General features: G+C 39.7%; 1 protein-coding gene across 1 annotated transcript in view; it reads left to right on the plus strand.

The window, feature by feature from the left end:
- The window catches only part of cadm4 (cell adhesion molecule 4), a 330325-nt gene that overhangs the window by 98974 nt on the left and 214324 nt on the right, over window positions 1-17027 (plus strand). The window lies entirely within an intron of this gene.

Consider the following 17027-nt stretch of genomic DNA (forward strand, 5'->3'; position numbering starts at 1 on the left):
AACCAGTGCCTCAGGCCGTCTTTTGTGTCGCCTTTGGATGAAACCATGAGAATTGTAGCGCCATTGTGGGAGAGAACCGGCACCTTATCCCACTTGTGCCCACTTGACCTAGGTTTGTAGTTAATGCCAGTAGATTTGATTTGTGGGAACAAGGTGACTTTTTATTGCATTTTTGGCTCAGTCCATTGAAGAAGTGTACTGACAGATTTCCATCACATTGAGCCAGCTGAAATCATCAAGAAATGTAGAGCAATGGTGTTCGCAATTCTTAGACACAAATGGACTGAGTTTGGTTTATTGTAGTCATTTGCTATTAATATAGTGATTATCCATCCATCCATCCATCTTCTGCCGCTTTATCCGGGGCCGGGTCGCGGGGGCAGCAGTCTGAGCAGGGACTCCCAGACTTCCTTCTCCCCAGACACTTCCTCTAACTCCTCCGGGGGGATCCCGAGGCGTTCCCAGGCCAGCCGAGAGACATAGTCTCTCCAGCGTGTCCTGGGTCTTCCCTGGGGCCTCTTCCCGGTGGGACATGCCTGAAACACCTCCCGAGGGAGGCGCCCAGGAGGCATCCGGAACAGATGCCCGAGCCACCTCAGCTGGCTCCTCTCGACGTGGAGGAGCAGCGGCTCTACTCCGAGCTCCCCCCGTGTGGCCGAGCTCCTCACCCTATCTCTAAGGGAGCGCCCAGCCACACGGCGGAGGAAACTCATTTCGACCGCTTGTATCCGCGATCTTGTTCTTTCGGTCACTACCCAAAGCTCATGACCATTGGTGAGGGTAGGAACGTAGACCGACCGGTAAATAGAGAGCTTTGCCTTTCGGCTCAGCTCCCTCTTTACCACAACGGTCCGATGCAGCGACTGCATCACTGCAGCCGCTGCACCGATCCGCCTGTCGATCTCACGCTCCATCCTTCCCTCACTCGTGAACAAGACCCCGAGATACTTGAACTCCTCCACTTGGGGCAAGGACACCCCACCCACCTGGAGAGGGCAAGCCACCTTTTTCCAGTCGAGAACCATGGCCTCAGATTTGGAGGTGCTGATTCTCATCCCAGCCGCTTCACACTCGGCTGCAAACCGTCCCAGTGCATGTTGCAGGTCCGGGTTTGATGGAGCCATCAGGACAACATCGTCTGCAAACAGCAGAGATGAGATCCTGTGGTCTCCATAGTGATTATCATTTGGCTAATTTGAAATAACATCTATTCTCCACACAAACGGTACGTGTTGGAACATGTCTTTGCTTGAAACAAAATTAGAAATGAATTGACTTGCACATAAAAGACTATTGTGTTTTTGTTTAGTTCAATCGTCTATAATTGCACAATATAATTAAGTTGCGACTGCATTTTGTTTCGTTTCATTTTTATTTTGCTTACGCTTGAATGCTTGAAACACCAAACCACATACTTGTTTCAATTTTACTCATTCCTGCTTTTCAATTAAGCTCACAAGATCAGTTCAATTCCCGGGCGATCAATTGCGCAACTTTTTTTCCTGCATGTTTCCATATCCTTCTTTCCTCCAATAGGAAACGTTACCTTGTTTACTGCCATAACTGTGCGGTGCAGCTGTATTGTTGGAGATTTCATTCCACCATCAACTCAAAAATGCTTACAAATACAACAACTGAAGATGAAGAATGCTCGAGATCCCAGGATTTCCATGCTTTCAGACCTGCCTCTCTTTGATATTCTTTCCCCTATTCCGAGTGCTCAGCTAACCCTAACACTTGTCTGAATAGCAAAACCAGTATTTTCAGATGTTGTCGCTCGCTGTTATTCACCAGCTCCCGGGTTGAAAATGGCTTTGTTGTCACCTTCACAAAGGGATCAAAGTGAAGCTAATACAAGCAAGGATAAAAATGCTTGCAGCTGGACCCATTGGACATGCCCTTTGAGTAACAGGTTTAAAAAGAATCCACGGTCCAAGGGAAGACTCTTACTGTGCAATACTATGTAAACGTTGGGTTTAGCATAGAGGTCAGTTCTACCACAAGCATAAATTGTGTTTTATTTCAGTGGAATCATCTCTTAATTGTGTAAAACAAAATACAAATTGCATAAAATGTCAAATGTGTAAATTATGTAGTACTGAATTGGGATAAAATGGTGGAAACAAGAATAAAATCATCTACTATAAAACTACTTACAGATCACAAATTTAGCACCAAAAAACTAGACCGAAACAATTATTATTAATACATTAGACATTAAACCCTAAATGAACCCCAGATCCTTTCATGTCACATCTTGACAACACAGGAGCACCTTTGCAATGGAAGAACCAGTTTATCAGTGTCTTACGAGAAAAAGAATTGGGCCACAGCTTAGACGTGTTTAAACAGTGGGAACCAGAAGTCTTCGGTCACGTTTGATTTTGTGTTGTCAGATTGTGTTTACCCAATGTTCTTCACCGCTGAACATTCCATTTGCATGTTCGGTGGCACTGGGCGGCAGTTAGAGTCCGTGTTGGTGTTTTTTACCGTGTACGCCAGCTCTTCTGCGGGGGGTTTTCTCGGGTGCAAGGCTAGGTCATGTTTGTACTTGTTAGTTGTGGGAAACTGGCTGTGAGTGTGTGCCAAAGTGTGACTTCAGGTAATTTACTCTGCAAGCTTCTCCCTCATTCTGACAACACGTGTCAGTCTGTCACCCAAGTGTCGGCCTGTCCCAGTATCACTCTCTGCAATCTTATTTTAGCTGCTGCCAGTTTGAGCAAAACCGTTTTTTTGGCTTCTCTCGTAATAAGTTGGATAAATTATAGACCACTTCTCCATTTGGATGAGAGGCATTGTTGTTTTCATGCTTACCGCTGATTGGGAGCAATCAGCAAAACAATCTGTGATTTTTCAACAAGTTGTTATCCACATGTAACAAAGCGACATTCAGTGTTGGGCCAATCTCCACTCATTATTATGAAGCTTGTTGGTGTGCTATATGACATCTGATCTGCTGTGGACCTTTGCGTCAACCAGTGTTTCATTCGCCTTCATGTTCCAAAAAGATTCTAAAATTATGATACTTTTTTTTTCTTCCAGAAAATCAAAGCAGGATCTGTTCAAATGTACTCCTCCCACTTCCACCCACTACAGACACATAGCAACCAAGTTCAACAACTAACTCCTGTGACTGCTGTGCAAGAACGCCCTGAAGGTCCGCCATCTGCTTGTTTCCACGGAGATGTTAAGTCGTTGCCTGGAATCTTCCAATGAAACAAGCAGGTCTAGTTACAGCTCAGGTTTGTGGAAAGGCGCTCACAGTAATAATGCATATTTCTCAGCAATGTATTTGAATAAAAGAAAATTACATAGGTTTACTGTCTCATTGTGGAGCAGCCTAGGCAAAGCATCGACATCTCCATGGAGACGAGCAGGTATTGGACCCAGCAGAAATGTTACATAACGCCCTTTTAGGTTGAATTAGCTCTTGTTTTTGTATCATAAGATTGGATGAGAAGTGAAATCAAGAACATGTCAGTATTGATTATGGATCCTTGTAGACTTATGTAAATGTTTAGCTACTTTCACAAACTCAAATGCATTAGTCCATCCTCATTTTCCATGTGTGCTCAACATATCAGCAATTCAATTTCCATATTCAAACCACAGCGGAGCTAACCTGCATCTGATTTACCGAATCACTGCTGAACAACCTTTTTCAGAAAGAGGACATCCAGTTTGTTCTGTGCCTCATAACAAGGTATGGCAAAGTCATCATTCATGCTCATGTAGTGGAGCCAGAATTAATTGGAGTATTGGCCGCTCGAGGGCCAAGAACAAGCTGCAAACAAACTGGCATGTGATGACCTGATAGGGCTAGAAAACGCACCCACTGGACGCGAAGCAACACAGGCATTTATTTGGATCCACTTTTCTTACCATCTGCTAGTTGTACTTTTGTACACATACTGTCCTTGTTTTTCTCCTAATATACAGTAGATGTACATGCAAGTCCCTGAGAATATTTGGAACTATTGAACCCATGTTTAATTGGTTTTATATTATATCCGTGTACATGTGGCAATGGAAGACATAGAGGAAAAAATAAATAAATAAATATTGCCTGTTGCCTGTTTTGTAGGCTGATGTCCATAATGCAACGAGCGTACAGTATTACGTGTTCCAGTATTGACAACACTGATGACAGACGTCTTTACAATGATTGTTGCTCCCTTGTCTGCTTTAGCTGCTGATGTGTGAGGTCACTTGTATCACTTGTTGCTCTTGTTGCTGGTTTGCGTTGGCTTCTTTAAGAAACCGTGCTACAAGTGTTTAGTTGTCACTCTGTCGTCTCGCATCTTTCCCAGAGGGTGTCGCCGTGGCCTTCAGACGTTTCGTTGGACACATGTTTATTTTTATTGCTACGCAGTAGTGTCAAAATGCCAACCTGGATTAACGTCATAGGAGGGCTTAAGGCGGTGTGGGCCAAAAGTGTTGGGGGGCTTATGTGGCCTTGAGTGCAAGTGATATTTTACGTCAAAATGTCTGCTTGTATTTATGTCTTTATTGAGTTGTGTCATGAATGTGTGGCTACACTTTTATTTATGCCACTTCTAATGACTTTGCATGTGAAATGTGCTACATTTACATGTAAAAATTAACATTTGTATCATGGTGTTCCTATAAATTCTTATCTATCAATACAATCAATTGGAACAGTTGATATCATAAGTATCAATACTTGGAATCAATTTGCACATTCTTAATGCATACTGACAAATGACTAAATGTATTTTGGCAGTTTAGTTCAAAACATAAAACTCAGAGGCTTGGCTATACAATTGTTTTTCCCTGAGGGCCATGGAATTCAGGTGCACAACACATAATGACTTTTAACACACTTTTACACAGAATTAAACAAGGAGAAACCAGGACCAAACCAGATCTAAACAAGTGCTAATCCATAATCTATCTTGTATATAGTTGGAAGGTGGACAGTGGGCCGCGTCAGATTATTTGGACAGCTTGACATTTTTTAAAACTACGGTTATGGGTTTTATGCATATTGTGCTGTTGTTACCTGCCCTGCACTTCGTCTCTCACAGAAATCAAATGTTTAGTACTGTCTTTATGAGAGAACAGTAGGTCTGTTTATTACTTTTCTCAGTTTTTCTTTGCCATCTTCCTTCCGTCTGTAGATTTATAGATTTCTAATCACCTTGCATGTGAAATACGTAGGTGTAACTGTTAGCATGTCGGAAACATGAGAGCACACGCGGCCAACATTCGCTATTCCCTGCCAGTGTGGATCGTTACAAGACGGTGTTAGCGGGCTGTGAGCCATGTGTCCCGTTGCTGTTCATTAGCCGTTCTCTCCGTCTGGCTCTCTGTCTGTCTGCTTGGCTAATAGGCTCTATGACTTGTTGGCTGCGTGAATCACAGTCCCCCATACATTTAAATTTTTTTTCCCCGGAGTGCTTTCTTTATTCGGGAGAAGTAACGGGGATAAAGGCGATTAGCGGTGTAAAGATCTATAAGTTGTATCTCTGAACTTAAATCCCTTTAACAATCCCCAGTGCCTTTTGTGTGAATTGCTAATGCAGTATTCTCCATTTTTAATTTAGCTCTGTTACAACAAAGATACGCTTGCTTCCTTTGTATTGATTCAGATCTCCTAATTTAGTTTCTGAATGCGTAGCCACTTGTTTTTCTCTTGGGCCAATAAATGATAATGCCACCAATATTATTTTAAATGGCCTAATAGAAAGGCAGCGGAAGACGGCACTGGAAGACAGTGTCATTTAAGAAAGCATGTGTATACCCTATTGCCCTGGATCTCATTGCATATACTGCATGCTTACATTAGCATGTCGGGGGCAAGCTAGCTTTTTTCTTCTTCTGATGAGGGAATGCCTTGCAGATATGAAGTCATGCATACTTTCGGTCAAGGGTTGGTGATATTCAGACAATATTTAAATCAGGAATATTCTCAAATGGGCCTGTAAATGTCCTGGGTGAGGTTCAGGTATTGTACAAATGTGTAAAATGAACCACAAAAGTGCAGCTATATAACATTATACCCCAAGATTACCTTTGACATTTCTTTTCGTTTATATCTAATCAGCTCTTCATTTTTCACAGTTTATTAGAGACAAAATACTCAATATTGTTGTTTTCATCATTCATTCTGATTCTAATTGATAATATTTTGTTATACTGTATCTTCCACCTCTACTTTAAGTTCTTACACAGGAGAAACCAAACTAAAGGTTATCAAAAGCATGTTTAAAGGCCAAATGACATTACTAATAATGCACAGTAGTGATACGATTTGAACTTCTATCTATGCATTTTGAAATGTATGTATGCAGCGTATCGGATGAATAGGTCCACATTTACTTTTTTTACATTTACACATTTACCACAACTACTTCATACTTCTGAAAGTGCCTGTTACAGAACGGCTATCGCTGAGATTCAGAGCAATAATGAAAATATTGGCATTCTTGCCAGTATTACATTTCCAGTCCTTTGAATGAAAATCTTCCACCCACATCCAGAACAATAATACACTCCACTCCTATCTCTATCACTCTTTCGTTTTACATTCAATTCCTCAATGTGCGCACAGATAAATGTGAGATTAACCTACCCCACGGTCTTCTCTTGTCAAAACAGTTGAATTGAAGCCATCTATAGCGCTCTCTCTCGTCACTTCTGGCTTTGCCCCAGAAGCATTAGTCTTAGCCTTAGTTTCCTGTGTGAATATTTGATGATGCCGCTGCACATGTTAATCGCCCCCTGTGTAATTACCTCTCCAGTCGCTCCATCCCTCACTCCGCACCCGCCCGTTGCCATTTTGTTATTTTTAGATGGCAGTATGATGATAACTTTTTTCACATCCACAGCAGCGTCGATGATTAACAAAATAAGGCCCATAACCAAACACTTCTTCTCCCCCCCGTTTTATTGCTTCCATCTCGCTCCAACTCGTTCCTCTTCTTCTGCCCACTCGCTCCTAATCCCCTCTTTCTCTCTTTCATCTCAACTGTGGAGAATGGGATATCAACAAACATTCATATTGCCGTGGTTTCCCTCTTCTTTCCGGACTCTTTGAATTCTGCTTTCACTTTTGACTGCTTTACCTTTGCACACCTGAACTCGCCCCAACAGATCCCCCTCATTTTCATTTCATTCTCTGGTTCTTTCTGGTTTTGATGCCTTTGTGGAAGTGTCCGGCTGAATTATGACATTTCCTTCGTGGCATTATTTCTGCCTTTTTGCTGTGGATATGTGAACTTGAATTAATTGCAAAGTCTACAGTGTCCTTTTTTAAAAAACAAATTCCTTGCAGTACTTGGGTCGAGCTCGAACGTCGATAACTTTTAAAAGAAAATTACGTCTGGTGTTTAATCCTTAGACATGCCGGTCCAATAGGTCAATCTGGTACTTTTTATGTACAAATTTGCAGTTCTTAAGGTGCACTAAAAGATTGTGGAACTCTAGTAACAGCTCTTGCTTCATTCCAAACAGTAATTTAAAAGAAAATCATTTCACCCTGGAGAGACAAAGAGACCACGATAATGGACTGTTTAGCAAGCTTTATTCGTGAGTTATTTGGCGCTCAGACCCCGGCGGAAGACGTTGCAATCATGGGCACTCCATGATCTATTTGTATTAGATGTCTCCCCCCGGAGCCTGGAGACTGGTGGTGGTAGATGTGAAGAGGAGGTAGAGGATGAGGGGAATGTAGAGGAGGAGCTGGGGAGGTGGTGGGTCGCAGTACGGTTTGAGCGGCCGAGCCATCTGCCTGAGGGCTTAAATGCGACCGCCTGGTGCTGATTGGGAGCGGGGAGGAGTCACTGGGAGCGTTGATTGGGGATGAGGAGCAGGTGCGAGGGCCATGGTACAGACGCCCCCTGACCTTTCACCCTACTTCTTTGGCCAGGAAAAACTGCATAACCTCTTTGGGATAAGCCCAGAAACCTGGAAGAGTCCATGGTGAAGTGAGGCATCCGACTCTCACAGACGGACAGGCGAACGCCGCTTGAGTGCGATGATGGCGCTGGGGAGAGGGCTCCTTCCATGGAGGCCTTGACGTAGATGGGTGGAGTTAGGTCTTCCAGGCTGAATTTACGCAGGCTTCATTTCAAAATGGTGTAAGAATGTTTCTATCGTAGTTGACGGAATGAAACTTTGAACATACCTTTGCGTAAACATTCAAATATACCCTTACATTTTTTTTTGCGTGGTTACCTTTGGACTGGCTTAAACAATTCCCAAAAATGCATTTGAGTGAGGAAAAAGTTGTCAAAACTCTATTAATTGAATCAAGATGAGGACAATCTTGGCAGGAATGACTATGCCATTTATAAACTATAATACAACATTGTGTTACAAAGTGAAATGATTCTTTTTACTTTTCTGTGCGCGGCTGTCGGTATTGACCACAAAACTCATTATTTTTGGATAATAACAAATTGGACCAGTGCCGTTTGAGTGTTAGAATTATATTTTGCCATTTTTTTGCACACAATTCTATTTTTTGTAATATGTTTTTTAAAGATGAATCCTGAAACTGTATTTAGCGTTGTGCATCGCATATCTAGCTTTTTAATCTGTTTTAATTGACAAGTAAACTACTGACCTCCAGCATGGTCTCACTGTCTTTTCACATTTTGCAATTCACTTTTTCTTTTTTCCCCCTCTGTGTTGTTTTACCTCAGAACTGGGACATGGCAGTGCAAGCCGCTTGATTGGGCGTTTGGAGGTGTCTTAAATATGACATTTCGCAGCGTGCGACACCTCCATCTTTGATCCCGGCGCCGCAAATTCCTTCTTTCTTATCTGGACTTTTTTCTCTCTTTTCTCCCCTTGCTCGTGTCATTCCTCACCTCACCGCCTGGACGTCGGCATCCAGCCCGGCTTTATTAGGATGACATTCAGAGCTGCAGAGCCCTTTATCCCCGCTCTCTCCCCTGAACCCCTCACGCGCACATGGACAGACAAATACACCACTTCCAATCTGTGAGATGTTTTGATCCCGACTTTTCTCCCAGCCACAAACTGTCTGTCTGCTGCACCGCGCCACCTCGTTTTTTCTCTGGCCCTTTCCCAGTCCTGATGATGACAGTCAGTCCATGCGTTAAAACATTGAGTCTGTAAAGATAATCGCATACAGTAAGTGCACCCTGTACACTTTTTTATTTTTGACTCATTTTGTAGTATTTTTTGACTTTGCATATCTCCAAAACAAAATTCACAATATTATCAAAATGTCCATTTATTGCCCCAGCCTACCTTTTAGTATGTTTTTGTGTGAATGTATCCAGAAAAAGACAAAAGACAAGATCTCATAATGTGTGTGTACTTGCTTTGCTTTTTTCTACAAAATATTGTCAAAGCATTCACAAAATGAATAAAAAACAAAAGAAAATAGAACCTGTTCTGCTTAAAATTGTTGAATTTATGTATTCATTCATCAACATAATATCTGATGGCTTGAAAAAAGTGTCAGATTCAAACAAATATGTAAAAATCAAATCATATTGATGAAAGTCCATTTCTTGAGGGCAGCTCCTTACAATCAAGAATCTTGAAACACAAAGGAATATTTTAGTTTTGGTTCTTGTTTATCCAAGCAACAAAGTAAAATGTAATAACATTTGATAATGTGCTTGCGCCTCATTTCATCATTATATTTACAAAAGCAGCGATAAAAGAGATAAAAGCAAAAATCCAGCACCCTTCTACCAATTCTGAGCTACAATTCTTGATTAAACAACACTTCACAAGGCAAATAGCCATTACACTACCAAATACTGGTATTCCAATGGGATTTCCAAAGGCAGGCAACGCCACACAATTGGTACATGGAGAAAAGGGTTTGTGAGCTGAGTAGGTCAAAGCGGCTACTTCTTTATTATGTCCGCCCGCTGCTCTTTCTATCTGTCTACTTCTGTGTTTCTCAATTTCCTCTCTTTTTTTGCCTCTGCTCTGCTCACGTTATCCAAGGGCTCCAGAGGGACCCGCTTAAAATGGAGCCATGAAAATCAATCACTCCCTTCCATTCCATCTACCCCTGCTTTCATCTACATGTGACGCTTTTTTTTTCTGTCAACACAGAGGTAGTGCTTGGTATTTTTTGGATGTCCAATTGCATTTATTTCACCAAATAAATCTCCAAGGTGTTTGCTACTTGTAATAAATAAAAGTGCTTTGGCTTTTTTGTGCTCCCAATTTCCCTGACCTGCATAACGATCGGGCAAGAAAGGTTGCTCGGACTTTGGCGTCTTTTTGAGGTGTGTCCTTATTAATTCAAAAGAAAACGAGGCGGGACGGTCTGTCGGGATGGTAATCCAATCGCCTGTACTGTTTAAGAGAGTAAATTAACCCCCGTGCAACCTCTGCGCAGTCAGTTTGGGAGAGTCTAAGCCCTGCAGGCAAAGGGAGGGAGGCCAGCGAGGAAGTTGGAAGCCGAAAGTGTGTTATTGTGTCACTAATGTTTAAATGCAAATGAGAAGGCGGGTTTTGTGGGCAAGTGTTGAAGTAGAGTGGGGCCTCTGTCCTCAAGAGGCTCTTTGAACCCCGGAGTAGGGACACATTGTGTAACACAGCGTTGTATAGGGAAGTCACTGGTCAACTGCAAACATGCACAATTTTGCCGCTTCGTGTTAGCGCAAAAACATGATTTAAGCATGGGATGGGTGATATATCGTTTCCAGTATTGGTAACAGCTAATATGATAACAAAAATCATTAATGTCACTTCCCAATTCTGTACGTGCTCATGTGTCATTCCTTAATTCTCCTCAGTGCATTGGATTGTCTTATTGAACAGACTAATGAGAAAAAGGGAAATGTCGCAAAAAAATAGGTCTTTATGTTGACACGATATGATTTTTACACCCCAGAAAATATTCTTATTTTTATAAAAAGAAAACATTCATTTGTGGTCTTTGCTCCAAATTTAGGCCTTGCTATGGATTTCAAAATCTAAATATCGGTATCTGCTCATGTCAAGACTATATGACATGACATGTTTTTTATGTCCAAAAGTGGATATTTTACATTGACTGTATAAATACACATTTTTAAATACACATTTACAACTCAATTAAGTAAACAAACAAACTTAATTGCCACTTTTGGTAATGGTAATACTAGTAATTGGAGGCAGATGTGAGAAAATACACATCACACTTTATAAAATATCAGATTGTAAAGAGCAAAACAAAAATCTGAGTGATACTGTAATTTATAGTGTAGCAATTAGTATATTTAGAGAAAATAAAAAACACAAACAATTGTTTGTGCCTGTTTCATAGAACAGTACAGAACTAAGTGGCATTAGTTACCCTGAACTACATTGTATCGTGTAACATTTTACATTTTAATATTTAATCATCACAGACAACATTGCTATGGAAAGTTGTTCTTAAAGACATGTTATTCATAGCATTCTGTCATGGGTTTTCTAATAACCAAAGCAGGAGTTCAGCGATGCTTTCAGCGGTGGCATTAACCGGCGTAATAAACTTTAGAAAACGCTCCTGTTTGGTGTGTTTGCTGTCAAGGTAACGGAGCACAAGTGCTACACTGGTTCATCATTCGATTTCACTTCATTACGATGGTATACGATTTATAGTTTTTATTCACAGCCATCAAACGGTTCATTCTGAATCTTTTTGGACGTGCAATTTTATTGTTTTATATATATTTTGAGCTAATAATAACATAACATAATTCTGAAAGTGATACTGTTTTAGACAAACAAAAAGTTGATTATCATTTGACATAATTGGCTGATTGACAGGAGGGGCGTCGCCCCATCGCCCTTAATGGACCACTGATTGCTAACCTAAGCCAGTTTCAAACATATATTTTTCCCCCTGTCATTTTGCCACTCTGCTCTGACAAAATGTGAGAAATAAAGTCATCACCAGCTTAATGTCTGTGTAATCCCTCAAGTTGCAAGTGGAATCCATTTCAAAAGGTACAAATCTGTCAACAAGAGTTTTGTCTCCCATCCAGTGGTCTTACTTCAGAAATAATTCCACGTTACATTTCATAAATTTGTGCACAGACAAAACAGAAAATGTCTCAAACTCACAAACTTAGCTTTTTTTGACCCAACTCATTTAGATTAATTTTAGGTTAGGTTGTCTTTTTCAAAATCCCAAATCTAATGTGGAAAGTGACGTACGTAGCGTTTTTGTACGTACGCATGCTTTATAAATGAGGCCCCAGGACACTACGTTGTTGCTTTGATAACCAGGATTTCTCACTCTTTAAAAATACTAGTTACTACAGAGACACTATGGAGATTTATTGGTCCAAATTTTTTTTACAAGACCCTCATATAAAGTTAAGTTTCAGGTAAACGTGATTGTCAAGGGGACAATTGTTCTCTGCATTTGAGCGACGCCTCTGAGGGAACATGCTGCACCTGGGGACCCTTCTCCAGGTTTAAGCCAGGATCTTTGTGAGGACTACTTGACAGAACATTAACCTACAGCACATGTAAAGGTCTGTCTGCTTTGGGCATAAGAAATCCAGTTTGAAGAAGATATTGTGCACTTTGAAATCAAAGTTAAGCCAAACAAAGACCACAGACTCTTGTCCCATTGCAGTTAAAGGAGCAGAATTGTGGGCCAGTAGTAAATAACTGTAAACTTGATGTGCATTGTTTATTTAGCGAGGTGATGGTGCTGACTGTGGAGGTTAGTGCCTTGGCTGTCCTGTCTGAGGCTAACAGTTCCAAGATGTGATGGCTCAGCTCCAAACAGAAAATACACTGGGGCGTCACACTTGTTTACCTGCCAGAATAGATATATATATATATATATATATATATATATATATATATATATATATATATATATATATATATATATATTTAATCTGCAAAGACACCATTTTGTCATGATTTGATTTTTGTTTTGATACATGGGACAATATGTGTGCTTCCTTTTGTAGTTAATTGCTAAATAAAACAGAACATAACTTTTCAATAAATTACAATATTAATTAATGCAGTCCATAGGCATTTAATTCAGTAGATTGTCTTTTTTTTATGTATTTTAATAATGAGACTATAATTGTAATTATTATTATTTTCATCATGGAGCATGTGTGTTTATTGGGGGCTGTTTATGATAGATATAGACATAGAATCACCATTAGACTTTTCTATTTTATGCATTTTACTTTGCGTTTTATTTATTCAGAGCATTTATTTGACTCTTTCATGTATGCACTTATTTGCCAGCAGCAGCTCCTCACTCACTGCCACTGATAAAAAAAAAACCACTATAATATACTAATATACTACAATATTATCAAGTAAATGTGTCAAAACGTGTTGTTTTCTGAGCAAAAGTTGGAAGGTTTTTTGAGACCTTTGTTTTCTGGCACGTAAAGCCAAAAGCGGTTTTAGAGTCTTTAAAAGTTCATATTGTAGTCATTTCTGGGTTGATTTATGTAAAATAAAAAGTGACAGAAAGATAAAACCCATTTCTGTTAGAATATAGCTCCAGTAAATCTGCTGTTTACTTCCTCTGTCTGCGACACCCACCAGTATCAAACGATTCTATACTATTTTGAGAATCTTCACATTCCTGTTGTGCTTTTTTTTTTTTAGCTTAAACAATAAATACAATACAACACTGACACAAATACATCAAATATTTACTCCAATGAGATTAATTTTGTCTTCTAATAATTTATGTGACGCGTCTTATCAGCTCTTTAACCGATGAAATGCAGAAATGTGTCCACGGGACTACAAACCAACATGATGGTGGCGTTTTTACTCTCACACACCTGAATACTGTCCTGAAGATGTCGGACTGCAGGTGGCGCTGTCGTTCTGCTTCTACCAATAGGAAAACGACGCCAAAATGAAGAAACTCTTATCTAAAAAAAATAACCTTTGCAGACCTGGAATGGCAATCCGTATTTTCCTTTCTCAAACTTCAAAATGGCAAAGAGTTTTAACATCGCAATTTAGTTTTGAACTCGTTTGTTATAATAAGAGCTGATATTTACTCTGAACACTAAGCTGTTTATCAGTATTTTATGCATGAAGGCGATGAATAGATTTCAGAAGTCCAATTCTTATCCATATTGAGTCACAGCTATAATGAAATGAGACTGAGTTTTTAGATCATCCTATAAAATGGACATGAAGCTAATACAAAGACGAAGCTACTCAAAATGACACTGCTTTTTTATGTCTAAATAAAAACAACGTTGCCATTCGTTTGACACATTATCTTTGACTCACATGTTCAATGGTGGCATAAACAAGAATAGACACATCTAAAAATAATGTTGTGTTTTAAATCTGACGCCTTGAAATGGCCAGTCGAGGTAAACAGTCCAATAAAAATAGCAGCAATAAAAGGTTCATTTTATACAGTAAATGAAAAAAAAAAAAAAAACACACAGCAGTCCTTTGTTTGTTTGCAGAAATAATTGCATTGCTTAGGTACTTGGATTAGACCTTTTGAAGCGTATAAACAGGCTATGGGACAGTGAGTTTCGGGTCACACTGCCTTGATGCGTCAGTGAGTACGGCAGGAAATGTGTGTTCCCAATTCCAAGAAATATGCACATGTTTAGAGGGGAAAACCAGCTCAATCCAATGTCTGCAGTTGGTCTTGATAAGCTACAAATGCAGCACAAAGATGATGGAGAGCTGATATTGACCAAACGCTATTTCAATGACAATATGAGACCTCCTAAAATGTTCGTAATGGAAATAGTTAGAGCTAGAGGTTAGATCTGTGGAGAGGCAATAACAGTACTCATATTGAAATACATGCTTTAGGGCGGAAAGAGTTGTATAGGGATGTCACAATTTTAGTGTTACAATTATTGTGAGAAAAAACATCACTTAATGAGACTGCATGGAATCTCGTTTAACACATTATTAGTATTATTATTTTATTCTATTTTTTAACTATAGATTGAATTAAAACCACTTAATGTTGCTTCTAAAATGGTCACAATTATTATTTTTTAGTTCTTACGATTATATTGCGACCTGAATCATAACGATTATCGATCAACCTAATAACCGTAACATCCATAATCGCAGCTAATCGACTATTTATATAATCGTCCGCTAATTTAATAATTTAATAATCGTTATCTTCATTATACATACTCTAAAACATGCTATTAGCTGAAGGAACAGGTTTTATGGCTTGAACAAAGCAAGAATGACTCAAATACAACATTGGAAACTCGTACAATTACTGTTTGTCAAAGACCTATTTTGTCTGTAAATATACTTCATCAGATGTCCTAAAGCGCCATCAGAGCATCATTTAGTAAATATCTGATATTTACTGCCATTTTGTGTTCCAAACAACCAATCAATTAACTGAAAGAATAAGTGCTAGATTCATCCATACACAAAGTAATTGTTAGCCCTGAAATGCTCAATAGATATGTTTAATGCCCTACTGTGGAATATACCATAGCTATAGCAAAGATATGAATATGTTTAATGCCATACTGTGGGGCGTTCCAGGCAAAGCAATAGCATCCCTATGGAGACGAGCATGTGACGTACCCCCTAGTTACACAACGCATCTTTAAAGGAGACGTAATGTGCTTTTTTCATGTACTTAGCATTAATGTAGGACATAAGTAGATACGTATTTTTCACTTAAAATCTTAATTTAAAAGAACAACAACAACATAATATTGATCTAAAACAGCTTAGTAATAGAAACAGGACCATTGACTTCCTGTTCAAAACTGAAAAGCCTCGCCTCTTCATAGTGACCTGCAGATTGTCATTTACATGTTTTAAGTTTTGGCTCCATGACCCTACATGTGTCACTCTGAGTCTTTTCAAATAACTGTAAGTACAGGGATATGGGCGGGGATAGGGGGCAGGTGAAAACAGGTATTTTCTGAGTACTCGAGGCTCATTTGCAGGACAATACAGGATTACTCAAACATGCAGGAATCAATCAAAATGCAACTTTGATTAAGGAAACATCATTGTGACAAGGTTAAAAGATGTTTGCTTTTAATTAAAGTGCTTTATGTTGCTGTTGATGGTAATGATACTAATTAGGTCAACAGAAATTTGCATTACATCCATCATACTGCACAAACGTCCAGTGGAGTTTATCGAACAAACAAATGAATGAAAAACAAGCATTTCATACTGGCGAGGATCCCCTGGTGTACCTTAACCATACGAATAGTGATTTGACTATTACCATTCAAGTGGCACTGGGAGATTATACTGCAAATGACACGGACTCATCTCCCCAACATGCTCATCTGAATATACGCGGGACACAAAAGACTTCTATTTTCCCCTTCCACAAATAAAAGCAGGCTCAGAATACTCTATATGCGTCCATAAATGCTTAGGGGAGGGAAGATTTATTTTTTCAGACGTGAAGCACTCTGGAGCTTTCTACGTATTAAAATTCTATAACATGTTTTGTGTTTGCCAATCCCTCGCTGACACACATCCGCGCGTGTGATGATGTCTTGTGGTGTATCTCAGGAGTTTTCTTTCTTATAGATTTTTCTCCATATCTTTGAATTGTGTTGTTGTTCCGAGGAGTCCCTGCTAAAGAGTCCATCGGGAATACTGCATCATTAAACTTCTAGCCCGTATCCATTCTGCTATCCGTGCAATCTTTTTCTTTTTATATTCTATTTTCCACTCCAGAAATAATATGTCATATCTGGGCACAAGATTATAAGAGTGTGATAACCTTAAGCAAAAATATAACAGTTCCCCTGAATCACGGCATATGCAATTACACCTCCAAATTGCCGTCGATTGAACAGCTAGGAGGAATACCATAACTTTCTTCAACTTTTTGTTGTTGTTGAGAATTAAATACTTGCGGAAACAATAACTTTTTCTGGGTTGAACTTGTGGGTACGCCTGCATCGCTGGAAGCCCACACAGGCGCATGCTGTCTGAATATGGTATGGCTGTGTATAAGCTGTACGCAGAAAGAGGGAGTTGATTTGACATGTTCTAGTGACAAGCTCTCCCTAGAGATGCCGGCATGACCTGCCACTCAACAATTTCAACAG

Source organism: Eucyclogobius newberryi, unplaced genomic scaffold, assembly GCF_026437365.1.
Source record: "Eucyclogobius newberryi isolate DKJ021-1_F unplaced genomic scaffold, fEucNew1.0.hap1 SCAF_3, whole genome shotgun sequence".
Taxonomy (NCBI): domain Eukaryota; kingdom Metazoa; phylum Chordata; class Actinopteri; order Gobiiformes; family Gobiidae; genus Eucyclogobius; species Eucyclogobius newberryi.